This window comes from Ammospiza caudacuta, chromosome 16 (assembly GCF_027887145.1).
Source record: "Ammospiza caudacuta isolate bAmmCau1 chromosome 16, bAmmCau1.pri, whole genome shotgun sequence".
NCBI lineage: Eukaryota > Metazoa > Chordata > Aves > Passeriformes > Passerellidae > Ammospiza > Ammospiza caudacuta.
The window spans coordinates 13,705,950-13,725,446 of NC_080608.1; the positions used below are offsets into that span (position 1 = coordinate 13,705,950).

A 19,497-nucleotide genomic window follows, 5' to 3' on the forward strand; every position below is an offset into this window, starting at 1 on the left:
TGATTAACTTGATAAAATTTACAGTGCTTGATACTTGCCAGTTTGCTGACGTATTTTTGTTTTCTCTTGGTCTGTCAGACTTCTTTAGTATTTTTTTTAATCTGAAAATAAGATGAAGATTTTTTTTCATATTATGTACAACAGGAATTTTGTATATAATGTACTACAGGTGGAAGGAGTGCATGTGTCGAGGTTCTGGTGTAGGGTTATATGGTGGAGCCCCTGTTCTTTAGCTGGGAAATGACTTTACAGACCTTTGATGAACCAAACCTGGCACTTCATTGGAATTTTAAGGAAAGGGAGGGTCCCAGGCCCATAAAGGGAAGGGAACAGCAGCAAGTGGCCATGTGATGTAAAGCTCTCCTTGAACATGAGTTTAACCTGTCCTAGCAACCACTAGTCAGTAGCTGCTGAGCTTATTGCAAATTCTACCTTGATACTGAGCTCCAGAGTAAAACGTGGAAGGAAAGCACTCATTGCCATCTGCTAGACCCAAAGTATTTGCATATGGTTGCAAAACAACCAACTTTTTGGAGTACAAAAAAACCCCATTTGCACTGATTCCCTCTCCAACACATGGAGCTCCAAGGCAAAAAGGAGCTGTGTGGCTGCTGGAGCCTTTGTACCACTCTGGGTGGCCGAGCCCCTGCTGCCACTTGGCTGCTGGGCACCGTCTGCTTTGCTAAAAGGCTTTGGCAGGGAGAGGGAAAAAAAAGGAGAAGGAGGAAAAAATCAATTAAGAAAGGAGGAATGGAGAAAGCAGTATCCATAGTAGGGCAGTGAAGCTGTTGAAGGGTTTAGACCACAACTTTATGAGGAGCTGGGGGTGATAACCTGGAGAAAAGGAGGCTCACAAGAGATCTTGTCTATTTCTACAACTACCTGAAAGGAGGCTGGAGCCAGATGGAGCTTTGACCTCATCTCCCAAAGAACAAGCAGTAAAACAGCCTCAACCTCCAACAGGGCAGGTTCGATAGGATATAAGAAATAAATTCTTCACAGATAGGATTGTCAAGCACGGGAACAGATTGCCCTGGGAATAGTGGGGCCAGCATTCCCGCAGGTATTTCAGCGATGAGCAGATGTGGTACTTAGGGACACGGCTTAGCGGTGGGGTAGGGTCGGAATTGATGGTCTTGATCGTAAAGGTCTTTTCACACCTGAACGACTCCGTGATTCTGTGAAAAGCAGGGGGGGAAATGGGGCAGGTGTTTGAAAAAGGGAAAGGGGGCAGGAAAAAGGGAAAGGGGGCAGGAAAAAGAGCGATGGGAAAATGGGAGGGAATGGCGAGAAGGGGAGAAATGAGGAAAGAGAAGAACAGTGGGGTGAAAAGGGAGAAAAAGCAGAAAATCGGGGTGAAAGAAAAAAGGAATAAAAGGCGAGAGGGGGAAAGGAGGAATAAAAAGAAGAGCCGGAGGAGGCAGCGGCGGTGCCGGTGCCGCGGGCGCGGCGGGCGGGGGCGCGGCCGGGCCGGGCCGGGGCGGTGCAGCGGGGCCGGGCCCGCCTCTCCGCGCCCCCCCGCGGGCCGGGGCGCCGCGGCCGCGTGTCGGGGGCGGCGCGGCTGCTGCGCCGCGGCTCGAGCAGCGCCGCGCCCCCGCTGCCGGAGCAGCCGCTCCGCCGCCGGCCCCGCGCTCCGCCGGCATGATCTCCTGAGGGGCCGAGCCCGCCCCCGGCCCGGTGAGTGCTGCTGAGGGCCCGGCCCGCGCTCGGACTTGGCGGAGTTTCGGGCTCCGGCCGGCGCTGCCCTTCGCGGGGGGACGCGGCCCTTGGGGTGCTCCCCGCGCCCCGGCTTCCCCGCGCCTCCCTCCCTCACATCGCTCCCACTCATCTCTCCCTCGCTTCCCTCCCTCGCAGCGCCGTGGCTCCGTGTTGGCATTCCCGGAGGGAAAAGTGTCTCTTGTCAGCGGGTGGACGCTGCCCGGCCCTCTGCAAGGCTCGGCCGAGCTTTGCGGGGGCTGCTCGGTGTCGGAGCGGGGCGAGGCTCCCGTGGGGAAGGGACTCTGCAAGTGCCCCTCGGGCTGAGTGTTCACAGCGGGCATGTGGGGGGAGCTGCGGAGAGCGCCTTGGGCACCTGCGAGCAGCAGGTGAAAGAAAACGGGCTCAGATCGGGCTGGATCGGGGAAAAGCGCCGGGAGCCGCGGGGATGCGGCGCTAACAGGTGCGGGGGTCGCGGCTGCTTTGGTGCCGGGAGAGGTTTCCGCACCCCGGGCGGGTCTCGGAGCCGCTGCCGGGGGTCGGAGCCGCGGGCGGGTCCCGGCAGCCGCCTCTGAGGCGCGGGGCTGAGCGCGGAGCGGGGCGGTGGGAGCCGTGCGATGGGAACCCTGCGATGGGAACCCTGCGGTGGGAACCCTGCGGTGGGAACCCTGCGATGGGAACCCTGCGGTGGGAACCCGGCGGTGGGAGCCCCGCGGGATGCCGGCTCCGAGGTGCGAGGTGATGCTCACAGGTGAGACCGAAGCTCCAGTGGTTCCCGCACGGATCAGTGTGTTGCCCCCGTTGGGAAAATGTATCCGGTAATGCAAACTTGGAAAGAAAAGTAAGGGGTTTTCAATGAGAGGCTCGTTTCGCCGGATTTTGGAGAATTTCTCACGGTTGTTGGTGATGCACTTTGCTTTCTGGTGGTCTTAAGGAGTAGCTGATGTAGAAGATGCCTTTTGGGCTGCGGTATTAAGAATGTTTGTTGAAGTGTCTGTGCTTTAGCGTTTGTGAATTTCATGTATAATATGTAATAGGAAAAGAAATAAGTCTGCTATAAATATATATCAGACTATGAAAGGGTATAAGACTATGGAGCTAAGTGCTTCCTGTTAAGTCAACTTTTAAAACTGCTTCTCCCTGGGCAGTAATTCACATTTTTCAAGGGGAGAAAGGATGGGTGCAATTGAATTTTCAAATTAAGTCAAAATGAATTGCTTAATATTCAGAGGAGTTGATGAATGAGCCATTAAATCAACACTTGCATAGCGTTTCATTGAAAAGAAAAATGAACAACTCTCCATTGTGTGCTGGGCAGAACAGGTCAGCCAGTGACGTTGCTACATCAGTGTGCTGAACTGAGTCCTCCTCCTGCTAACAGATGTGTTTGCTGGGTGACATTCCTTAGGCATGGGAATGGGCTCCTGTGCCCCCTGTGATGAGGATTAGCATCTGCTGCAAATGACTGTAATCGTCCCAGCCTCATCTCGAAGGAGAGAAATCTTGGTTAGGTTTCATTTGGCATAAATTAACATAATTTTATTGACTCCTCGTGTTGATGTATTTCTGTTGAGAATCCACTCCTGTATTTCAAGCTATGTTTGTGTTTTGTTCCTCCCCCAAGGAAAGGCTATATTTTTGAATGCCAGTTTGAGGAAGAAATTATACTGATAAATGGAAAAACAAGGGTCATTATTTTGAAACAAGATTCCTCGTAGTAAAAGCTGTTTTCAGAGCATCACCTCTCAGCAATACAGAGGGTGAGCCTTGCTTCCAAACCCTTTGATTAGCGTAGGCACAACTGTTGCAATAATCTTCTTGCCACAGAAAAATTACCTTTGTCTTTGCCCCTTGAAATCCTTGTGTTGGAACGCACTGTGGATGTTGATTGTATCCTTGTTGTGCCTTCTGGAAACTTCCAACACTTTGAAGAGTCATGGATAGCACGCCCCTGATGTTTTTCAGTTGCACCTCTTTGCTTTGTAGGTAGCTTGGAATAGCTAATTTTGCTGAAAGCTTTTAAAACTGAAGAAGTGACAGCTCTTCTGGTTTGTGCATGTAAACTGAGTATTGCAAAGAGGAAATTGTGGAGGTGCGTTTTTTGTTTGTGGTGTTTTTCTCTTTTTTTTTTTTTTTTTTGTTTGTTTGTTTTTTCTTTAAGGTTCAGAGAAACAGATTATCCAGGCTCCAGCTGAAGGTGGGATTGTAAATTGATTTAGGACTTGAGAAAGCTTCCTGCCTACAGGTCATTTGACCAAGAGAGAGAACTGGTGTGCAGCCCTTCACAGGCAGGGGCATTTATTCAGGTTTATAGTTACATAGAAGTGTGTTGTGTTATGTAATGTGGTCTGCTGCTGTTTATTTTGGGTGGTGTGTATGGACTCAGCAGTCCTGCACAGATCTTTGGGTGATGGGTTATTAGCAGGAGTTGCTTTGATGTTTGGGGAGGTTTTGTGAGGTAGCAGATGGACAATTGTGTGTTTTCCTCATGGGAGAGGACGTTCTGCATCTGGAAATGCCTTTAGGTAGTGCCTGCTGGTAGTGTGCATTTCTCAGATGTTTTGTTATTCTTAGAGGCCAGGGTAGCTGCAGGTGTTTTTGTGCACCAGCAGTGTCTGGTTTAGAGCAGTTTTTATTTTATTTTATTCTAATTGTCCTTAGAAATAAAAGAAGTAAAAATATTTTTTCTGAAAACCTATTTTGCCTTGTAAGGATATCCTGCTGTTTCTGTTTCTTTGCTTACTATTCTTCTCTGAAATCATAATGCATTTCTTTAGTTCTTTTGATAAAGACTTTAACTCAAGCTTACTGGAAAATAGTCGCTCTATACTGAGAGAGTTCTGGCATCTTATTGACTTATTTTGGGAATACTAGAGAAAAATATACAAGATTCACTTTCATTGATTAAATCCTCCAGGGCAGTCTTCTAACACTGCAGTTCTCTGGGTGAAAAATTAACTTTCTTCATTGTCTGCTCCTGCTTTTATTTCGTTTGTGTGAGTCCCAAGCTCTCTTACCAGTTTACATCAAGTCCCTTAGGTGTGCTTGGAGTGGAAAGTGTCTCAGTGTGAAAGTTCACACACATTGTCACTCTCTGAGCCCATTTGTCTCTGGCCACCACCAGATCCCTCAATCCTGTTGGCCCTACAACAGTCCCAGAGGATTTTGCACCAGCCCATGGTTCTTTCCACCTGTGAAATGTTTCCTGAGTGATTGTAAAAAAAAAATAAATATTAACAGCTACCTCGATGCTTTTCCAGAGGTTTGGGCAAGATAGCACTTTAGGTGCAGCTTATTGACAAATTTTGATTTATGAGGTAACTGAAAATGTTTGTATTTGTTGGATGTGGAGTGAAAGCATAGGAGCTTTCTGCATTTCATCTGCAGCTTTTCCAGCACAATGTACAGCTAACAGCTTGTCTCTCATTGATTTTAGTAACAGATTTCTGCTGAATATGCCTGGAGTAGTTTGAAGACATACTAACTTTTTGGGGGCAGTAGGTTACTCAACACCCTTAAGAACTTTGCAATGTCTTCTTAGATAACCTTGAAAACTCTAAGGTTTTAGCTACTCTTTACATTCTCCCCCTGCCTGGGTTTAAGATGGATCCTATGGGAAGGCTGCTGTGTTTTTCTTTTTAGGGGGAAATGTTTAAAAGAAGCAAAAGAAGTATGCTCTCCCCCACCCCTGATCAGGGGCTGCTGTGACTCCTGTACCTGTGTGTTTTCCCTGTGAATTCTTTGCCTTCTTCCTCTCTGCCTCCTTCAGCTGCTCTCATAACAAGTCACGTCAGGTGAGCTGTATCTGACTTGTTTGGAAACAGTTCAAAAGGATCCCATTGACATTACCAGGCAATGGGTCACGCTTGAAATCTTGCCATCCTGGTGTTAAGCCTTTTCTGTTTTTCTTTTCTTCGCTTGCACCTTGATTTCTGACATATTTTTAGCTGCTGTGAATTTGGATAGAGCTAGTGAACAGGGATTTGGTATTGGGTTGTTTTTCTTTTTTTGTCTTTGAGAAATAGGGGATTTTATTTTTCACTAAAGATGGAGCCCTAGGGTGATTATCTGTTTTTCTGCTTAGCAAGGAAGGATGGTGGTTCCTCATGGAGGTTAAAACTTTGTGTAAAATCTCAGGATTGCCACTCAGTTTAACGCTAGAATCTGATATGGATGTTGGAGCTCTCTTATTTTTATATTTTGAATTAACGATACTTTTAAGATTGTGGTGCTGCACAGAAAACTTCATGAATCTAATGCATTGCAGAGTGGTAAGCTTAGTAGTGTTGGGTTATAGCAATACACCTGTTATTTCCCCTCTTGGTGCCATAGGGTTTGTCAGGTTGGGTGCTGGAGAATTACCAGGAGTGCAGAAGAGCAGTGCTGGGACCACATCCAGGGATGTGCTGCCCACTGTTGGGATGAGCCAAGATTTGCTGTGACCTCCCCAGGAGATGAAATGCTGCTGTAGTGGCCTCACCTGCTCCTTGCATGGAAGCCGTGTGAGCATTTAGGCAGTCTCATTTCTTCTTTGGCAGTGTAGCAGCAAGGGGAAATGATTTAATTAAAAGCTTCCTGCCTTCTCCAGGGGCTTCCCTGGTGGGTCACCAGCTGAGGTTCTGGTTTCTGCCCATCAGCAGAAGCTTTCACCAGCCTGGCTCAGTTCACATCTCTGTGGGCAAGGAGGGAGCAGGAGACTGAGCACATCTCTCTGCCCATTTTCTTGCTTTTTTTTTCCTTCTGTGAGCCTGAGAAATAAAGTTTGTTCCTGTGTAATCCTGACACGACTGAAGAACCTCTTGCTGCAGGCAGCTCTGTCACTCTCTGTAGTGCTTGGATTGCTCAGCAGAGGGAGAAGAGACCATAATGCTGAAGGCACCCAGAAACAGCCAGAGCCACATTTCTCTGCAGACAGCAGGGAGAAGAGTCCCAAATCCTCCCTCCCTGCTTGATTTTTTTCCCCCTCTTCTCTTCTTGTTTTGAAGCTCGGAGCTAAGCTGTGATTTTTCACCTCTTAATCAAAAGTGGCTGCCTCAACGTGTGGGTTAATGGACTGTTTCAGATGGCAGAGTGGGTGACTGTGATAGAAAAGATGAGTCCAAGTCCAAGAAGCAGCATGCTTGAAAAAAAATCTCATCCATCCAAGCACTTCCTAAATATTCAGGAGCTTTCCTAAATACTTACGAAGAAATGTTGGAATTGACCTTTAGTGACTGAAGCTTTACAACACATCCAGAGATAAACAAAACAAACCAAAACCAAACCCTTTGAATTAGTTGCAATTCAAGCAGCCAGTAAAGCCCATGACTCATCTCCAGGTCAGATTTTTAGCTGTCATGAATCAGTGCAGCTCCATTACTTTCCCAGGCACTGTGCCAGTGCTGCCACTGGCTGGAGGGCTGGCCTGCTATTTTTTGGGGGGGATGAAGTTTGAAGAGAAAATTGTGAGATTATGACAAAGTTGTCGAGTTTAATTTGGGGTTTTTGTATGTTTGTTTGGGGTTTTTGTATGTTTGTTTGGGGTTATGTATGTTTGAGTTTTGTATGTGTGTTTGAGGTTTTGTATGTTTGTTTTGGTTTTTGTTTGTTTGGGTGTTTTGTGGATGGCAAAGATACTTGTTTAAAGAACAAAACCTGTCCTCAGGCTAATCGACAGCATTGCTCAGCAGAGATTTGCTCCCCTGCAGCATATTGTGAGGAGATCCAGGAGAATTAGACATTTGTTTTTTTGTCAGAGATGTCGGTTTAATGTGATAAGAAAACAGCTGCCAGATAAAAGCAGGATGCCGAACATGAAATGGAACAAAACCAATGGGAAGTTCCTGCAATTTGATTGAACAAATCAGTGTTGTGGAGACCTGGCTCGTTCCCTGTTGAGGGTGATGTGGTCAGCTTTGGGGCTGTGCTCTTCAGAGCAGAGAGTGTTAGTGCTCCTGCAGTGCTGAAATTAATGAGGTGCCATTTACTGAGGGCTTGAGGAGCTGGAGCAGATGAAGCTGTGGGCCCTGGTAGAGGCAGGACCAGCCTCCAAACTTTCCCCTGCGCAATCAAAGGGCATGACCTGACTGCCCTGGGCACTTCCTAAATTAATGTGTTCTCTTAAAGCATGAGCCAGGAGCCCACAGGGGGTGAGGATAAGGGTCTTAACTCTCTTCAGACAGGGAAATGTGCCTAGCAGGCAGATGTGGAATGTGCTGTTAGGAAAGCAGAAGGAGCACTGCTGAGAGGTGCTGGTCGCCCAGGGAGAAGCAATTGATGAAGGCTTTTCCATCCTCTGCACTGGAAATCCAACCAAGGCCAGCTCTGGGTTTACTCTCCGTGTTCTTCCCTTCCCTCCAAACCAGTTATGAAGAAAGGTCTGTGTTCCATCCCTGATCCCAGCCCTGCCTGCATGGGCTCTGCTCAGAGGGTGACCAGGTGGAGCTGATGCTGTTTAACAGCCCAAGAAACACCTCTCTCCACAGGAGAGTTTGTCTCTGCTGGATAATGAGCTCTGCTGCACTCGGGACTGAGTTGCTGCAGCAGGGATCGGAGGGAAGCGCAAATGAGGATGCAGCACTGGGCACCTCCTCCAGCCTCTTCTCTCCATAGCAAACAGCTAATTAACTGGGAGCTGCTGGGCTGCTGCTGGCCTGGCTTCCTGGGGAAGGGTCTTGTGCAGTTTGTCTTGCTCCAGTAAGTTTCTGAAGTCTTTCAAAACTGTGCATTGCAGCAACACCTCAGTTTTTATTCTGACTTTTAGGCTTTTGCAAGTGTGACATCTGATAGTGGAGGTGGGCAGTGAAGCTTCAGCTGAAGGGAGAGTTGTTCAGGTACAGAATGCATAGCCATGGGTTGGGGTTTGAGAGCCTTTCCACGATGTACAAAATAACCTGCCAATGTCTCTGTTTATATTTGAAGTACAAAATCCTTTGTGCAGAAACCATAAACGTTTTTTGGGTGGCGGCGTGGGCAGTCTCGCTCCTCTTGCAACTTATTTTATGGCTATAAATGGGATGTAAGTGGATTTTCTGCCTTGTACTATCTGTCTGAAGGAGGATAAAATTCACTGTTGTTACTGTCATGCTCAGGTAAAACAGTAGCCCTGAATTTTAGCGGTTTTACCTTCTGAAGTTCACAGATACTGCAACTTCAAAATTTTATTTTTTAGTATACATGACTTCTTGAAGAAGTGAAGCTGAAATATTCTTTAAATCAAGAATTTACCTTACTTAACCTGACTGCACTACAGAAGAATCATAGCCCTCACAGGGTACAGCTCAGTTTTCTGCTTACATGTTGCCCTGAAGAGCTGAATTATTTTGCAGGTTTTTTTTTTCACAGAGCTTGCACTAGTGGTTTGCAGGAAATCATTAGCTGTATTACTGTTTCAGTATGGGCACTGGGAAATCCACTTTTATCTGTTCCTGCTTACCAGTGTGCTGCAAAAGGCTTGCCTTGCGTGTACTGAAGCATGATTAATTTGGGGGGGTAATGATGAAACTGCAGTGCTTTGATAGGTTGATTATTTTATGCTCTGCCAGAAATGGATACTTAAAAGAAGATAGATCTGAACAAGATATTCAAGAGCCAGTTCCTGGTTTGAGTCAGCTAACAGGGAATGGGCCAATCCTACTGCCACTGGTGTCAGTGAAAATACTGAGAGTGAAGTCAGGTATGCAGTAATTAATTACCTACAGATGACAGTTTTTGAAGTAGTGAATAAAAGATTTGAAGTGCTGGTTGAATTGTCCGAAAACTGAATCTGTTAGATATTTTTCTCTTTTTTTCCTCTTTTCTTTGTTCCCCTTCTTTCTGTCTGGCTTCTGCTGAACAACAGGTACTTCTGAATTCCACTGCCCAGGCTGGGGGATCTGGCAGATGTAGCCCTTATGCAGGCTGATGTTATACACCATTGCATGTTTAATTTCTCTATTTGAAAGTAATCTTGAGGGTGGGTATTTTATTGGTTTAGGGAAAAAGCACCTGCACACTGATTCCCGAGTGTAACAGTAATGAAGTTTCCTGGAAACAGGTATTTCCTGAAAGAGCTTTGTGAAGTCAGAGGTGAATTACTTTAAGTATCATGTTTAACAGTTGTCTTATTACTGGCATGGAGGACATTATAGTTATTATCATTGAGTCAGATATTGAAAAATGGTGCACTTAAATGTCTCCATTGTTCTCCTTTTCATCAGCCCTGTTATGAACTGCCTTCACTGAAAGGTTGGAGGGGGATAGTGCCTGTGAGGCTGAACTGGTGTTTGTGGGAATAGCTGAATCTTGTGAAAAATAGTACAAAGCATGGACACATTGCAAACAGCAGAATTGTTTCTTAGATGATTTTGTGAATTAGTAGTTTCTATGTAGGAATTTTCTCAGCATCAGAATGTCCAGCAAGCCAGGATTTTTGTCATTCTATTGTATGTTTGACTTATAGATCTTAATGCCTTTTCCTCTCTATGGGGAGATTGAAGAACTAAGTAAAAATGATTTATGCAAATTTTACATCCTGGGCAGTTGATTGTTACTCATGACCATGATGTGAAAAGTTATGGTGGGGGTGGAAATTATGTTTTTAGGGATAAGGTCAAGATATGAATGTGTTTCTGATATAACAGAGCAGCTGCCTCACGTGGCTGGCTCCATCCTTGCCTATTGTTTGTTCAGGAAAATAAGATTTGATTTTCATGTGGGAAAAGGCAGTTTTATCATTAATGGCATGTGCTAAGCAAGAATGTTCTTACAGGGATCAAAATACTTCTTTTTTGGCACTTCATTTTTTTTTTCCTTCATTTATGGGAAGCTTCTGATCTGCTTGAATTTGGCTTTTCATCTAGTTTGGACCTGAATCTTTGGGTTACAACACCATAAATTGTCTAATGGACCTGGGGTGCTCCAACCCAACCTGAGCCTATTATCTGGTATTTTAGGTGTTCAGTGCTGTCCTTATGTATACTCTTTATACACAAAAGTTGTTTTTTGCCTCAGCTTGTGAAGGCAAAAGCCAGAATGTGCAGCTTTTCATATGGAAATAGAAAATACAGTGTTCAGCTAGCTTGAGCCTGCCCTTTTTGGGATAGGAGATTGCTCTGGAGGGTGTTTTTTCTTCTCTAACTTATGAAGCAATTTGAGTCTAATCTACTCCATAATTTCAAGCCTTGTATGATATTTCCCATTTGTTACTCTAATAAGACCAAAGGTAAAATTTTATAGCACATTGTGAGCTGAATGGTCAACGTCTTATTTAATATCTTTGCTTCCAGGGCAGGTGGAAATGAGAGAAGTCTCTTGCAGATCACAGCCCAATTAATACAATTTATCTAAACATGCCCTGGCTCATCCTGCTAACACTTCACTGGGAAGTAGAAATTGTGCTCTCTGTGTGTTCTGCCTCACAGGAAAATAAGAGCAATGCAGGTGGTCAGACAAAAGGTTCATGTAGCCTAGAATCCTGTGTGTGGTATGGATCACACCTGGGTGGGTTGGCTCTTCTTCAGGCTGTAGAGTCCCAGTGTTCTCCTATTTCTGATGCATTCTTAGCAAAGTGAAGATTTTCACTGTTCAGAAATAATTTTGGTCTTCTGATCCATCACATCATATGATGTCTTCATATGTTTTCTTTTAAAGATGACATAAGCAGAAATAGATGAGTTTTTAAAATGCAGATAAATCATGAGTTTTTGACGTGGTATTTTGTATTTCAGCCTTGATACCTTTCTCTAGAAGTTCCAAAATTATTTGCTTATTATTTTTGAGTTGCTGCTGAGCTGATGTTTCCAGAAAGTTGTCTGTAGTGACTACATCTCTTTTCTGCATTAGAACAGCTAATTCAGAGTCTGTCAGTCTATGTGGACAGTAATACTCCTTTATTTCAGTGCAATATTTTGCATTTGTTAACATTTAATTTATGCTGTCATTTTGCTGTCCAATCGCTGTGTCTTGAGACTCCTCTGCAGCTTTCACGTCAGTTGTAATTTTATCTGCTCCTAATTGTTCTGTCTTTTCAGCATAGCTTGGCATTTCATTGCCTCCCTGTCCCTTTCTCAGACCAGTAGCAGGTATTTGAACCACTACAGGTCTTAGCAGAGATGCTGAGGTGATGTGTTATTTCCTTATTTCCAAATGATGTATTATTTCCCTTTTTTTTCCCCCTTCCAGTTGATGATCCATAAGATGCTCTTGTTTTCTCTTCCACTACAGCCTATCTTTTTAAAGGCTTTTCTTGACATTCCTTGAGACTGTTTGCTGAAGGATTTGGGAAAAGCTCTGTGTACTGCATGAGCCACCTGCATGTCCCTGCAGACCATGTCCCTTGTTAACTCCTTCAGGGAATTCTAACAAATTGTTGTGCTTGACTGCTCTCTCCAAATATCTGACTCTTTCCAGGTATATCGTGCACCCACTTGTTCAATTCCTTATTATATTTTCTATCAACTCTTCTCGTATTGAAGTTAAACTCAGTGGTTTGTATCTTTGAACATTTGGCTTTTTAATGAAATGTTCAACTGTGGGAAGATGGAGTATGTTTTTTGTGTGAGATTTTGTGAGTATTATATTTTTTGTGAGGTTTTGTCCTTCTCTGAACTGTAAGGTTACAGCTTTGTTAAGAGTTGTGGGGTTAGGGTCAGAAATCATGGAAACAAGGCATGGGCATCACTGCCACATCCCCACAGTGTTATCATGTTACACTGTGTGACAATGCCACATTTCACCATGGAAATTTTCAAAGCGGCGCCCTGGGGTTTACGAGATCGACTTTATCAATGGTAATAAGCTTTAATCTATTTATTGCAAGGAATAAATCAAACACTAGAACTAATGTAGACTGAAACCAAATGTTGTATTACAGTTTTAAGCCTTTCTTGTATATACAATTATCAAGACACAGGGCTGTGTGCCCACAAAAGGAGCTTTAATTTCACATTTTAAAGGTTCCAGAAATAAATTTACAAGTTGGGAAGATACTTTTGTTTTACTCTCTGTTCATTGCTCTACAAAACCCTAACAGAATGCCATTACTGCAGGCTTCTGACGCCAGCATTTGTCACTAGCCTTGGATTGGGATTCTGTTTTATAGAAAATTTAATGCTAGAAGCTTATCTATATTCTCAGCAGGAGAATCTGCAATATATATATGAAGTCTTGTAATGAAAAGACATAGGGGAAAGCTGCAGCCCTTGTAAACAGCCACCTCAAGAAGGGCTGGCTGGCATTCCAGGATTTATTTTGTTTTGTACTTTTGTTTTGCACTGTGGGTCTCTCCTGAAGCACCAGGTTGTGGTGGGTACCTGTGACCCTGTGCCAGGGCTAAGGGAGCTGCCAGCCCTCTCCACTGTGGCAGGAGAAAGCATTTACTCACTAAACTGTCTTCATCTTCACCAAAGGTTGGAGGAATCCATGGGTTACAGGACTGTCAGGTGTAGATCAGCACAGTCTCCAAATTTTGTCTCATCAAGAATGTTCTCTCTGGTCCTCCATAGTGACCTTGCACTTAAAATGGTCATTTGTTGTAGATGAATGTACTGCCTCTTAAAGAAAAAACCTGGGCTACCTGTTTGTGAGGCTCCTGTAATAGCCTCAAAATCTTGTGATAAAATTGAAACAGCCAGTCAGTGGAGGATCTGGACATAAAATTCAATGATGTTTCCACTTAATTTTGTTGTTCTGCCTTCCATTCTGTCTGGGATTTGCTGTGCTTCACTTGCAGTTAGAAGTGAAAAGCTTTTGTCGTTCATGGAGCAGCTGGGTTCTCAGTCCTGAGCCATTTTAGGGTTGTGGCACCCAAAAGGAATAAAATTTCCACAGTTCCAGCCATTTGGTCCTGAGAAGGCAGAGCCCTGAGTGTGACAGTAGCTCCTCGTGTTCTTTGACTCTTGGTGGCAGGAGTCATTTCCCAGTGCAAACTGCATTCTGCCCTTGTGCTGTGTCCCCAAAACTAAGGGAGGGGGTGACTTTGTCCACCTTGCTGTGCCAGGTCACTGCTGGTGCAGCTCAGGCAGCCCAGTGACATTGCTGCTTGTGTCTTGCAGCACCTGAATTCAAGCCTGGGTTTATTCCAAATGGGTGGCTGCTCCATGGGGCATCTTTCCAATCACATAGGCTTTAATCTGGTGCCAGCAGAAGATCTTAATTTTTTCCTCCACGCACTGCTTCTACAACATTGCTTGAGAAAAATTGTGTTTTCTTTCTGTTTTCTCTCAGCACCTTAGAGGAGTCATGGGTTTGTTTTAAGAGGGCTCCCAAAGACAGAGAGATGGAAAGAAAGCCAACAGAGGCAACTGTGGATCACAAGAAGCTCAGCTGAGCTCAGGTTACAGATGAACCTGCAATTGTCAGTACACTATTTTTGCCTCCAGCCAGCCAGTGTTGGTCTGCTCCATTTAATTTCAGAGCTAACTTCTTGTCCCAGTGCTGTAATTTATGATCCCCCATACATGTGACCCCTGGTTTAATTTGTCCCTTTGCACAAAGAGTGAAAATACCACGGGCAGGTAGAAATAAGGCCTGAAGTGTGACTCATTCTTGAGTGAGGTGAGTTAGAAGCACATTTCAGAGGAACAGGAGAAGACAGCTCACCTGCTTCAGAGAAGGTCTGGAGCTGCATGGGAGCTGAGAGGAAATTCCTGCTGCTTCACTCATGGAGATGGAGAGAGCCCACTTTGGTTAGCAGGGTTACTTGTGCACACAGCTCATGGTGCTCGAGCCCTGCTGGTGCTGCAGTGACTTGGAAGGGTGACAGGTCCCAGAAGCGTTGGCACCTGTGTGTCAATAAACCCTCCAGCTTTCCTTCCTCAGACTTGTGATGTCTTACAGAAAATTAAAATGCTTGACTGGGGAGAAACTACTGAGCTAATTCTGATCATTGCAATGCCTTGATTTCCCACTTTGGAGTGTGCAGGGCTGATGGCCACATGGGTGTGAGCAATTTCTTGTTCCAGTTGCTGGCAGGGCTGGGCAGTGCCCTGGCATCTGCCTTGGCATGTGTATGGGATGTAAGCTGCTTTTTAAAGGTGCTGCATGAATATTCACTGTGTGCCAGGTGCTGGAAGGCGCCTTCGATCACATCTGATCTCGCTGGGTTTCATTGCTCTTGTATAAATAAAAAATCGTTGCCTCAGGTTTTTTACACAGCAGGGCTGATATTGGCAGTGGTACCTTGTTAAAATGAAGGAGTGTCTGTCTCATTACAGATAATGTGAGCCCAACCTGCATTTTCTGCCTTGTGACAATATACTGCACCAGATGAAAGTTCAGTGAGAGTTGTGTGCAAGTTCAGAACTTTATTACTGTTTCTCAAGAAACTGAGAGTGGTTGTTAGTTGGGGAGAGGTGAGAATTTGATATTTGCTTTCTTTTTAATTGTGCAGTAGTATAAGAGTTGTTGCAAAGGATAGACATGCCAAGGAATTACAAAATCTGATTGATGACTGGTTTTACAATGTGATTTGTATTGATGTTCTCCTTAAAACAAGCTCTCTGGTTTTGCTTGTATGCATCCTGTCAGCATGAAGTTTGCTTTGTTCATGTTTATAGCAAATATGTATCTTTGTATTATTTTTAGAGGCTGAAAGATGAAGTATATGACTATAGTGTGCTGCAGGTAGTAAATGTGTAATTTATGCTTGTGGATGGTTCTGGGTGTTGTGTACTTTTGTAACACACCAAAAATGAGACAAAACTCTTGAGATTGTTGTCACTACAATTAAGCAAGAATTGAAAGCAGTATTAGGCGTCCAAATCCTCTAGCATTTACTGAAAGCAGCATGGCCAATATCTGTAGACACATGCAAGTTTGGATATCTAATTTGGGAACCTCAAGGCCACACACAGTCACCAGAGCTGCCACAGGGTGATTCAAAGCTCTGAATTTAGAGCCTGATTCTCTCCTCTTGACTATGTGAGGAATTGAGTTTCTTGACTTAATGTTTAAATTAGCTGCCTAGATTGAATTGATTCTTCACCTCTCCTCTCTGCTTGCCTTTTGCCGTTTCCTGATTCCTTTCTCTTGTTTTTATTTTTTTCTTTTTGAAAATTATCTAGTAAGTGATAATGGATATGGATAGTGGATTCAAGTGATGGAAAATATACCTAAGGAAACTGAGATTGGGAGCACTTTCCTCTCTTGAAAAATTGCATTTTGTCTCCATTTTGAGCCTTGGTAGGTCTGGCTTTGATTTTTCAGACTCTGGAACTCTGCTAGATGAGGGAGCCCTGTCACAGGAGATGAACTTCCCATGTGCAGGAATTACCTAGCTGTAATTAGGTTCCTTCACCTTTTCACTCATAAATTAAATATCCTTACTTCCTTTATTCTCAGGCATTTCATTCTGATTAATAACCAAGTATGGTGGTACTATTAAGCTGCTGCAGCCTCAGTGTATTTTTATAAGCATTGTGCCAGCACTCTGCACTAGTGGTGTGTGTAGATAATGTGGGAGAGATGGGGAAGCTTTTGGTGTGGGGACACTGCAGGACTCCCTGTAGTGTTACGGTTTGAGAGGGGTTGGGGTCAGTGGACGTCAGTGTTGATTGTGCATTGAAGAGAAGTCCCCAGTGCAGTGGGGTCAGTGATTGCAAGAAATCCCAAAACAGAGAACTTGCCACAGGGAAAGCAGCTGAAAGGAGGAAGGATGGGTCCCTATCACAGGAGCTTCCTCTTACTTTTTGTCTTTGTCTTGCTGGTGGCATTGAGACACTTCCTAGAGAGAAGAAAGATTATGTTTTTGTGTGGGGTTTTTTTTGTGGTTTTTTTTTTTTTTTAGGCTTTTTTTGTCCTTCCACAAAAGCCAGGATTGCTTTTGCTGTTTATAATTGAGATTTAGTAATGCTGTTGTTTCTGGCTTGCCAGCTGGAAAGACCCAGAAGGGAGTAGCTCCTCTGCCCCAGCCTACCTCTGCAGCCTGGGCAGGAACACATTTCTGATTATCCCATTCTCAGTAGCAGCTGAGCTGTTCTTCTCTTTGCAAAGACAAGAGTTCCTTTTCTGTCACACTCATTTATTTTGAGTTGAGATAGTGAAATCCCAATCTTCTTTTGTGTTTCCATCGGCCTGGATGACAGAGCCGTCATGTTCAGGGGAAGGAGGCTCAGATAAAGCAGCTCTGGGTTCCTGTGCCCGAATTTCCCCCTGCACAGGGCTCTGTCCTCTGCAGGGACACAAGTGTGTAAGGAGGCAAAATCAAGATTCCTGAGCAGGCTGCAAACTGAGCAAGCCATTTCTCAGTTTCCTGCTTTTGTTTTTCCCTCTCCAAGGGGTACAAAGGTGTGGAACAAGCCATGTGAAAGCTTATGTGCGTTTCTGTTGAAGCCAGATAAAAACAGAAGCGAAAGTTAAAACGCAGTTTTGTAGCAAGCTGACAGAATAACAGCAGTGTCATTAGGATCACAGAAAAGTCAGCACACAAAAAATATTGGAGCATCAAATCAATGAAAATTATGCAGAAGATGACCAGTCCATCCTCTGGTTCACTTTCTGTTTGCATCCTGGCTCATGCAATTTTCAGGAGTTTATTTTAGCTATTTGCATGGGTTTTAATTTTAACTGATTTAGGCTAGAAACAACTTTGCATTCCTTTCAGGAAGTTTTTGCTAAGCATGCCCGGTGTTTAGTGAATAATAATGATCAATAACAGAAAATTAAATCCAAGAGTTGTCTGTTCCTTTGTCTAATTAACCCTGAGAATTATCTCCCTGTGTTCCAGCCCTCTCAAGCAGGCTGAGTGAGGTGCACAGGTAGCTTTAGTAATAACATGGCACAAGCAGCTTAGGACATGTTTTGATGGCTCTTTAGTAGTTTAGATCAGTAATACTTTTTTGGCAGCATCGAATGTGGGGAATGCATAATCTCTCTGAGCAGCCAATTAAATCCACTTGGATGGCAAGTTCCTTTCCTTTTTCCTCTTGTGTGTGGCTGTACCCTTCCCATCAAAGAAGTTGTATCTTAATTGGCAATCCCCCTGCATCTGCTCACTCTGTCACCCCCCACAGAGAGGCACGGTGCTTAATTAAAAGGAGTTTGTGTTTGTTTATCCCTGGATTTTCACTCGTGCGTTTGTAGAGGTTTCAAAGGTAGATGCATTTATAGAGACCTTGCTAAGTAATTAATCCTGTAATGTTATTACTTAAAAAAAAAAAGGAAAAAAAAGGAAAAAAAAAATGCTGAGTTCACAGGAGATGGGAAGAAGTCCCAAAGTTCCCAAAGTTGGTATGGGTGTTGGAAGGGGACCCACCAGAGGAGCCAGTCCTCTTGTGAGGGTGATGTAACCTCCATGAAATATCTACATCATTTGCTGGTGTGCATTTGCTACATCATTTCTCCAGTGTGCTTCTCCTTGTGAAGGAGTGGCTGTTTCTGGAAGGTAAATCTACCATCAGAGAAACTTTAAGTTGTGGCTACTCAAATGAGCTTTTTCCATGGAGGAATGTGGTTTAATAATGAAAAATACTGAAATCAGCAACTCATTTCTGCTAAACCTATGGTTTTGTAACTATCTCAGGTCCTTTGGAGTTGTGTCTGATCTTTAACTCTCTGAATTACTTGCAGAGGACTGCATACTTTTGTCATCAAGGTTTTTGTTGAAATCACCGCTGAAGTGCAGTGGGATCCCCTGAGAGAAATGTGAAGTTCTTCACTTGGCTTTAGACACCAGTGGTCTGGAAAATACTGCTTTTCATTTTAAGAGAAAATGAGCTGGATGAGGTTCTTGGGAGCAGCATTTTCCCAATGCCATGGCATTTTGGCCACCTCATATCCTTCCTCTTGTTCTGCCCAAGGGAAGGCACATTGCCAGGGATCCACTGGCTGGACTTTGGAGAGCACAGTCATCCTGCCAGGCTCTTGCTAGGTCTGGGCTGACCTTGGGCTGGGAAAGCTGCTCTGTGCCCACCTCTTGCCCATCTCCTCTCATGACTGAGCTTCTGCCATGCCAGACATTCTGTGGCTTCAGCCCTCTGTGAAGCTGAGGGCTCTTTGTATTTCACACCACTTGGGTTTAGAAAAGATGCTTAAAATCAGAGGATAAAATATATAATCATTCTGAATTGGGTTTCTTCCCCCTCTCTCTCTTGCCCCTGCCAGCTGCTTGTTTGCCAAGGCTGAAATAAAGGCAGTGGTGGCACAGTTGTGCCTGGTGGCAGTGGCACATACATATTTTATGGGCTCCTAAGGGACAGTGTTGGAGTTTATCTTGCATGAAACAATGCTGACATCTCATGATTGGAACCAGGCTGCATAGATGGGCAAGGAGTAGCTGTGCATAACTGTGATTGCTCTGGCATGGTGTGAAATGTGTGCAGAGTTGGAAATGCCATTTGAATAGAAAGCTGCTGAGTGTTTGGGATTGACTCAGTGATGTCCTTTCACAGTGACTTGCAGGGCACTTGGCACAAAGCTGTGGTTTAGTCCCTTATAGACTTTGGCACTGCTGGACCATGAGCACAGCACGCTCAAGGGGACAACAGAAAAAATAAATAGTGAAATTGAATTTATGCTGGTGGTATGGGCCAGAAATAAAGCTGCTGGGTAGATCAGTGAGAGGTGTAGTACTTACTCTACCTCCACTGGTTCATTAAATACAATGAATCTAGGCAAAAAAGGTCACTCTCCTGCTTTCCCTTAAGTTCAGAGTGATCTTGCTGAAGTGGGCCTGCATTGAGCTCTCTGGTGTGTGGTAGGAGCAGGGATTGGAGCATGAAGTAGAAAGTATTTAGATATGATGTACTGTAAGCTGTGTTTCTGCTCCCCTGAGCCAGAGAATTTAACTGCATGTCTAATGTAGTTAGTGCAGAGGCAAATCAGTCCCTTGCTGTGCTCACTTGGGTG

General features: G+C 44.4%; 1 protein-coding gene across 4 annotated transcripts in view; it reads left to right on the top strand.

Annotated features, from left to right (window-relative positions):
• Positions 1–1,627: 1,627 nt before the first annotated feature.
• SGCD (sarcoglycan delta) overlaps positions 1,628–19,497 on the top strand; it is a 306,728-nt gene continuing 288,858 nt past the window's right edge. For 3 of the 4 annotated variants that reach the window (XM_058815052.1, XM_058815057.1, XM_058815058.1), the window contains exon 1: positions 1,628–1,677. The gene's annotated coding sequence lies outside the window, so the exon portion shown is untranslated. Of the gene's footprint in view, positions 1,678–2,119; positions 2,159–19,497 lie in introns of those variants that run through there. The other variant, XM_058815054.1, reaches the window with a different exon arrangement.